Raw genomic sequence first — 7,997 nt, forward strand, 5'->3', positions numbered from 1 at the left:
AAACAAATTAACTTTTTTTTAACTTAGTAAAAAGTTAACAAAAAGTGTGTATTAACTTTTAACTTAACTGAGTTAACCTATAGTTAAATTAACTTTTAACTTTTAACTTTTTGTTATTGGTGCATATTAACTTAACTTAACTGAGTTAAAAAAAATCATTAACTTGCCCAGCCTTGCTTTTTAAATTATCTTCTTCCCAGAGGTCTAATCTACACACAAACATTCATTTTTATCTATACTAATATATAAAATGATGGCGTTTGTTTGTATGTTCGGGATAAACTCCGAAACTACTGAACTGATTTCGAAAATTCTTTCACCAATACAAAGCCAAATTCTTCGTGAGTGTCATAGGCTAATTTAAAAAGGGAAGTGATCACCCCCGGTAGCAGGCCCGGCTCAAGGGGTAGGCGACATAGGCCCAAGCCTAGGGTGGCACATAAGCTGCACATTAGTAAGAGGGCGGCATTTTCAAAATACTGATAATATTCTATTGTTAAGGGCGGCAAAATTTGAATTTGAATTTTTTCCCTTGAGCCGGTCCTGCCCGGTAGGTGCTCAAACAGGAATTTTGAGATTTACGATAGAAATTTTTGTTTTTTAATGGTTTTTAATTTTTATGGGTTATATACATAGATAAAAATAACTGTAGGGGGACGAGGTGGCCGAGTGGTCTAACGCGACGGATTCGGCACAGCCGGTCCGAGTTCGATCCTCGACCACCGGGTGGCATTTTTCTCCGTGCAAGTCACGGTGTCCGGGGAACAAGTGCCGCCATCCCCCACCCGGGCATGGCAGATACCTACGGGTGCCCAAATTAAAAATTCTGCCAAAACAAATCACGAGTAAACAAATCTACAGTACCCCTCCCCCCCTAGAGTATCACAAGCTAATGACCTGAGTAGTCGAAGCCTTAACCAAAATAAAAAAAAAAAATAATAACTGTATAGACGTTGTTGTTGTTTTTGGCCGTGTCCCTAGGTGGTGCACTCAAGAGACCATAACTCTGGAACCACTTATTCCACAGCATACACACTTCACAGAAACCATCTACATATCAATCTTAGTATTCCCTGAAATTTTTATCGAAATCGGTTTGGTGGATCATGAGTTATAAAAAATGTACACTTATTTATATATTTATATATTTATATATTTATTTATTTAATATTTTATAGTGCATAAAAGTTATAGCTATAAGCATATAACTATCTAATATCTATTGACGAAGTAGGTACTTCCCCTGGGAGGCATCTTCACTCTTTGTTTCCTATGTGTGTACTAACTTCCAATAGTATTATCAATTAAGCTTATTGTTCTACTATTGTAATAGATTGCCTAATAAAAAAAGTTAATAAAAAAAAATAATAATACATCACGTAGACTCATTTTATGGAAGTTCTATTTTTATTCAATAATTGTTAATAATGGAAAATTATATAAATACCAATAATTGTTATTATTAGTTTTTGCGTGGACGATTTCGGCTTCGAAACTCTATAAAATAAAAATCTGCAGATGTTTTAACCACTTGCTGTCTATCTTTAGAGGAGAATATAATTTGGAATTTCCAATAATGTTCCCACCATTTTTCTGTTGGAAAACTAAACGTGGTCCCAAAGTTATTAGCATTGAATGTTACATTATTGAACTCGTAATCACCCTACAAAATATGTAAACAAAGTATTAATAATAAAACATTTAATTTAGATGTAATATATCTTTGAAGTAAAATGTTGAAAACTATTTCTATGTAGGTATAAAATATTATATATGTATATTATATATATATATTTTTGTTTCATTATTATTTTATTATACAATCGGTAAATTTATTATTTTTTTTTTACAAAAAGTAGCAAACAAGCCCTGTGAGAGTTGATGGGTTGGATGCTTGAAAAAATATTATTTAATTAACAATCATATAGAATTATAATGGAAATTACTAATAATTAAAACAGGAAAACCAGATAGCACAACCAAAATAATTATAATCAAATATTCCAATGCATATAAAATAAATTATTCCTTTATAGAATCATATTATGCAAGTACGCATCTGTCTGGTGTATGGAACACATATTCCGTATAAAAAACATACTATTTATAAAATAAATCCTTTTCAATAATACATTTTTAGATTTTGATCGCAGCATTACTTATTTTACAATTATTTGTATTTGTGTGTGTGTCTATTATTGCATTTTGGAGCAGGAAATTTGCTTCAATAATCAGCTCTTTATCCGTAGTGTCTGGAAGAAAATTTGATTTAGTGGCTACTATCATATCAGGCTCGGCGTTAAGTAATATTTGAAAGGGGTGGTGGTTAATAAAATGTACGACTTAAATTCATTAATAAATACAGCGTAAATATTATTTTTATATCTACTCTTGGAAGTAATTTGGTGTTATAAATGTTGTAAGGTAAGTTATATTTTTAAGTAGGTACTTAATTTTAATGAGTACTTACAAATAAAGGACAGATAAGCGGCCGATTGTTTGAGGTTTGAAAGTTACTTAAATCAGTAAGTAAATGTATTTTTGAACATATATCACGAATTTCATACGACACAACATTGACACAATCGATGAAATGCGCTTTACATTTGGACACAATAAAAGTTGACTAGAATTTAAAAATAAAATTAATGGAACGTAACACGAACGGAATACTAACGTCTAACTTAAACAGTTAAACATAATAATTATTTTTCTATTTTTGTTATATTTTTTAAAATTTTAAAACTTACTACCTCAGTTTTATTTACTTGCCTCTATTTCAGAAACACTTTTATGAATGATGACATGAGTAAATAACGTTTGTTTATCGTAGAACTGTTGAAATGATGCTCTTTTAACCGATACAATCGATTGGTTTAGGCTTACAACATCAATCCGGGAAAAGCGTATTTCACGTCTCAATGATGACATGATCGTTAACGAATCCTGATATAAAATATTATTATATTAATTTTTTTTTTATTTTTATTTAAATAAGGCTTCAACTCCTGAGGTTATTAGCCTGTGAAAATTACAAAAAAATATCAAGTGAATATTGGTCTTACAACTATGGGGATACATTACGTTTAACAATATAGGGATTTTGTGGGATATATATACATTTAATTATTTAATTATTAGTAATTTTTCTAAATTAATTTTGCTAAGCCTATGTTTTTGAAAAATTATATATGTTTTTAGTGTTCGCTTCGCCAAGTGCCTGTTGCATTGTTGATGGGTTTCCGAGAATTTGTCTAGAGTTGATGAACTTGGGGCATTCAAGTGTGACGTGTTTGATTGTCAGCGCTTTGTCACAGAGTTCGCAGGTCGGGCTGTCTTCTTTTGTTATGAGATGCAGGTGTGTTAGACGGGAGTGACCAATCCGAGTTCTTGTGGTGACTACTTCTTCGTGCTTGGATGAGGGTGGAGGAGTTTTCCATGGGTCGATTGATGTTTTAATTTCTTTTAATTTATTTATGTTTGAAGTCTTCTCCCACGAGTCTTGCCAAAGACTTTTAGTTAGTTTATTTGTTTTTATGAGTGCGTCTTGGAATGTAATTTTGTTTATTAATACCGAGCCGGGTGATGATATTGCTTCGTTGGCTGCCTTGTCCGCTAGTTCGTTGCCATTTATGCCAGTGTGAGAGGGGACCTATAGAAATTCGATTTTTTCCTCGAGTTTGATAACTTTTCTTGGATGGATTGAATTATTTTATTTTTGAGGTAAGGGTTTTCAAGGGCTAGGAGAGCACTAAGGGAGTCACTGATTATGAGTATTTCTTCGGACACTAAGGTCATCGCGTGTGAGATTGCATTTTGGATGGCTATTATATTAATGTATACCTAGTTTTCAGTCGATTTAAAATTATTGACGATACAATAACTTACTATTAGCTGAATCAATATAAATATTGCATACAAAGACCTGGATAGCAAACAATTAAAGTTCATTTTATTAAAATAAATAAACTTTACATGTAAATAAAATTAAATATTTTTAAATTAACCCTGATTTAAACTGTAATAGTAAAACTGAAATGTGTAGGTAAGTCAAGTTATATTTCTACATTATATTTGGAATGAAGGTTTATTAATTTCAATTTTAAACGTTCTGAAATCAACCTTTATTCTCATGTTTGTAAAATATGTGTCACGAAATCAGTTACCTATCCATAATTTTGTTTATGATATCATTGTTCATAAAATAGGTACTTGATTATAATAATTATCTAGATATTTTTTTAATTTGCCAAAAATATATGTTTTTGATATTTTACTAAAATAACATTGTGTAAAAGATATACTATTCATCTTCATTGTTCATTAATGAACAGTAACAATGTCATACTGATTATAAAAACGAGGAAAATCAGATTATAATTCTCTATCACGCGTGGCAAAACTTTATAAATTATAATAATTAAGTAGGTAGGTAGGTAGGTACGAATTACTTTTTTACAATAGAACGGGTACAACTACAACAATGTTGATGTCACGTATTATTATCAGAGCTGTAAATCAAATGCAGTGAAAAACTTTTTAATAGCATGCAAATATTACGCACTTAAAATTGAAATAAACAGTTTTTTAGATTCTGAGTGGAGCGACGAATGTAGGTATTGATTTTACTGTGATGTGTGTGTTTTTATTAGTCTTTTAGTTTTTATTTTTATGTCAGTCAACTGTCATCGTCTTTTGAGGCAGTGAAATTGCTTAGTATTATAACTTCAAATGTGGTTTCTGGTAAAAATTGGATATAGGTAGTTAATATTTTAAGGGATATAAAAAGTAAAAAATGCATGGTATTTTTCATAATAACCAAGCAAAACAAAACAAAAGAATTTAAAGTTCAAATTTTGATAACATTCATTAAAATTACGTACTTACACTTGGAAATTATTGAATAATAAAAATGTTCAATTTTTAAAGCTAATTGAGGATTAAAAACTTAATAAACTAAGTTTCTCATGAACAATTCATACTGTAACCAAAAAATCTAAAAATATAATAACGCAGTTTTTTATAGTTTTAGATTCTGAGCGGAGCGTGGAAGCTGGTGTTTTACAATGGTGTTTATTTTTTTTTTGTTTTGTCCTGTATACAAAATGTCTACCAGAAGGAGTGCTTTGATTTCAACATATAGTATCTTTTAGTAAATTGGATCAAGATGGTACTTTAAAGAGGTCATTTTTCGATTTTCTCAATAGTTTTTTAATGCCACGGGAAAAACGACCGACAAATTAAGAAAAACCGCTAAAAATGAGATTTTAATTTCCAACCCTTTGTTTATCACCATATTTTGTGTTTATAATTTATTAATCTACCTATTACTAATATACTTTTACAAATACAAACATTTTTAGTTCCTGTCTAATCTATCTAGACATTGTTGCATCAATATATGGATATCTTATAGTGTAAATGATTTTCATATTATTAGTGTGATTACAAGGGCGCCTGCCAATGTTTGTATAGGGTATATTTATTTTTTTTAAAACTATTGTTTTTCAATTAGACAACTTAAAATAACCCGTTCACTTCCTCAAACCAAAACACATATTTTAACATTAATATTAAATAAACTTTTTACTAGTTCCATACAGTGCTATCCCTAGCTTAATTATTCCCTTTGACACTTATTAATGAAGAACCCCATACCCAATACATAAATATATTTATCAGGAGTCAAAAAATCAGTGAAAAATTGCCCTAGTCTAATAAAAACTGAAATGACGCCACGATAGGTACTTATATGATTTGTACAAATACACATATTGCACTGATATCTGATGTACATATCGATAAATAATTATACTATATTCATGTAATAACTAACGTTTAGGTACAATGTTCATATATTGTTATAGGTCAAAACTAAAACCAGGGGTAGACTTGGCCTTTAAAAGCCATCTATAGATCTCCAATTTATTATAGAAGGTCTTTTATTCGGGAAAATTCAGAGGAGCAACTATTTTTATAGTATTTTTATAGTTTTTTTACCAAAACAATTCATAATTCCAACTGTAATTATTTCACCAATAATATATTATCAAGGAGTATTGATTTGTTATAGTATTTTATAAAATTAGAAATTATTATCAAATTCAGAAATTACAGTTGAAGGCAATAAAGATTTAAGACGTGCTATCCCTTAAGTATTCCACTTGACACTTGTTAATGAAGGATCCCGTGCCCAATACATAAATATGTTTATCCTACAGGATACTAGGCCGGTGGGCCAGTCTGCTTTCGATCAAAACTATAAAAAAAAATCAATTATAGTTATACCAATATTTTATAAATAATATTTTTTTTTAAGACATAGGAAATATTTTTTTTTAATTACTTCCAATTGTGCTACATTTGTACAACGTGGGTAGAGTGTAGACCATTCCTATAGAAACGAATAAAAAAAATATAATATCATAATACCAATTCAACTTACAGGCTATAATAAATAATAACAATATAAAATATCCAGACGGACAAACCGTCTCCGCTCAGAATCGTTTTTCTTATACAATGATATTATATCATTGAATTCAAGTTTAATAAAATCCATTATAGTGACCCACTTGTAACTTATTGTACAGCAAAACGACATCCACTTACCCGTTTTTTTTTAAGTTCAAATTTGGATAAATAACATATTTATACGAAGAATAACAATTTTAGTAATTTTGTTGTAATTCAAAAGTATTATTCATAACCTGTAGGTTTTGGGTAGCACTCGAAACTTTTAAAGTTTATTATTATATTACATTCTGAGTGGAGCGATGAATGTATTGATTTTACAATGATGTGTGTATTTGTATTAGTTATTTTTAGGTAAAAAAGCAACTTAAAGTGTTATGCTTTTGAGTTCAACTTTTGACAACATTAGATATTCATATTCAAACAAATAAGAAGGATTTATCTTGTTATGCTATTAGTATTTATATACATATCATCAGATCAGAATATATTGTATTAGTTATTTATTTTTCTAAATATAAAAAAAAGAAATTAGTTATTCTTTGACTAGAAATTTTTTCACGTATACAAAAAATACAATATGAATACAATAACGTTTTATTATAAACAAATATTTTAAGTTTATCACTAGTTGTACATCAAAAAAAGAAAAAAAATTATACAGTGATACGTGTTTGAAGTGTTTGAACTAAATACCTAAAAAGTTTAATAATATAAAGAAATAATATAATTTGTATATAATGTCGTGTAGATTTGATTGATATAAGATTTATTGATTGTTGACTATACCAGCCAGTTTTAAAAATAGCCCATAAGTAATTTGTTAGATTTTGTGTTGATGATATCGGCTTCGAAACTCTATAAAGTAAAAATTTAAATTCACACGAGCGAATTCTTTACCTTTAGTAAATAGTAAAATTTTTAAAATCCAATTCTTTTCCCACCATTTTTCTGTAGGAAAACTAAAGAAGGTCCCAAACTTATCAGCATCAAATGTTATATTTTTGAAATCATAATCACCCTACAAAATAAAATTACTGAAGATTAAAAAAATCAGTTGAATAATGAACAATTTATTTAAATATAGTGTAGGTATTCATAAAATCAAATGTTGTAAACAATTTATTTTAAATATTGAAATATTATATAATTTACAATTACAAATATGAAAAAATTATGTAGTAATAATATGATAAGGTATTATAAAAATAATTGCTTTTACAATCTATTTAATACACCAGCAGTAATATAATTTTAGATTCTAAGTGGAACGATGAATGTATTGATTTTACAATGATGTGTGTTTTTTTATTTTTTTATTTTTATGTCTGTCATCACCTTTTAGGACAGTAAAAATGTCCCAGTAGTTTTCAAAAGCACCGTGAAAAACAAAAGAAAAAATAAGGAAAAACGGGAATTTTTACGAAAAATCTGTTTTCGAGAAAATCGATTTTGGTTTTTGGTGTAACTCTAAAACAAATGACCATAGGGACATGACATTTTGACTGAATGTTTATAATTGC

General features: G+C 28.8%; 1 long non-coding RNA gene across 1 annotated transcript; it reads right to left on the minus strand.

Annotated features, from left to right (window-relative positions):
• Window positions 1–1,249: 1,249 nt before the first annotated feature.
• LOC132938356 (uncharacterized) lies at window positions 1,250–2,574 on the minus strand. Its single transcript, XR_009663903.1, has 3 exons — window positions 2,471–2,574; window positions 1,448–1,663; window positions 1,250–1,338 (listed from the first exon to the last, which is right to left on the minus strand). It is a non-coding gene; the product is annotated as an uncharacterized LOC132938356 (long non-coding RNA).
• Window positions 2,575–7,997: the final 5,423 nt, after the last annotated feature.

Source organism: Metopolophium dirhodum, chromosome 2 (assembly GCF_019925205.1).
Source record: "Metopolophium dirhodum isolate CAU chromosome 2, ASM1992520v1, whole genome shotgun sequence".
NCBI lineage: Eukaryota > Metazoa > Arthropoda > Insecta > Hemiptera > Aphididae > Metopolophium > Metopolophium dirhodum.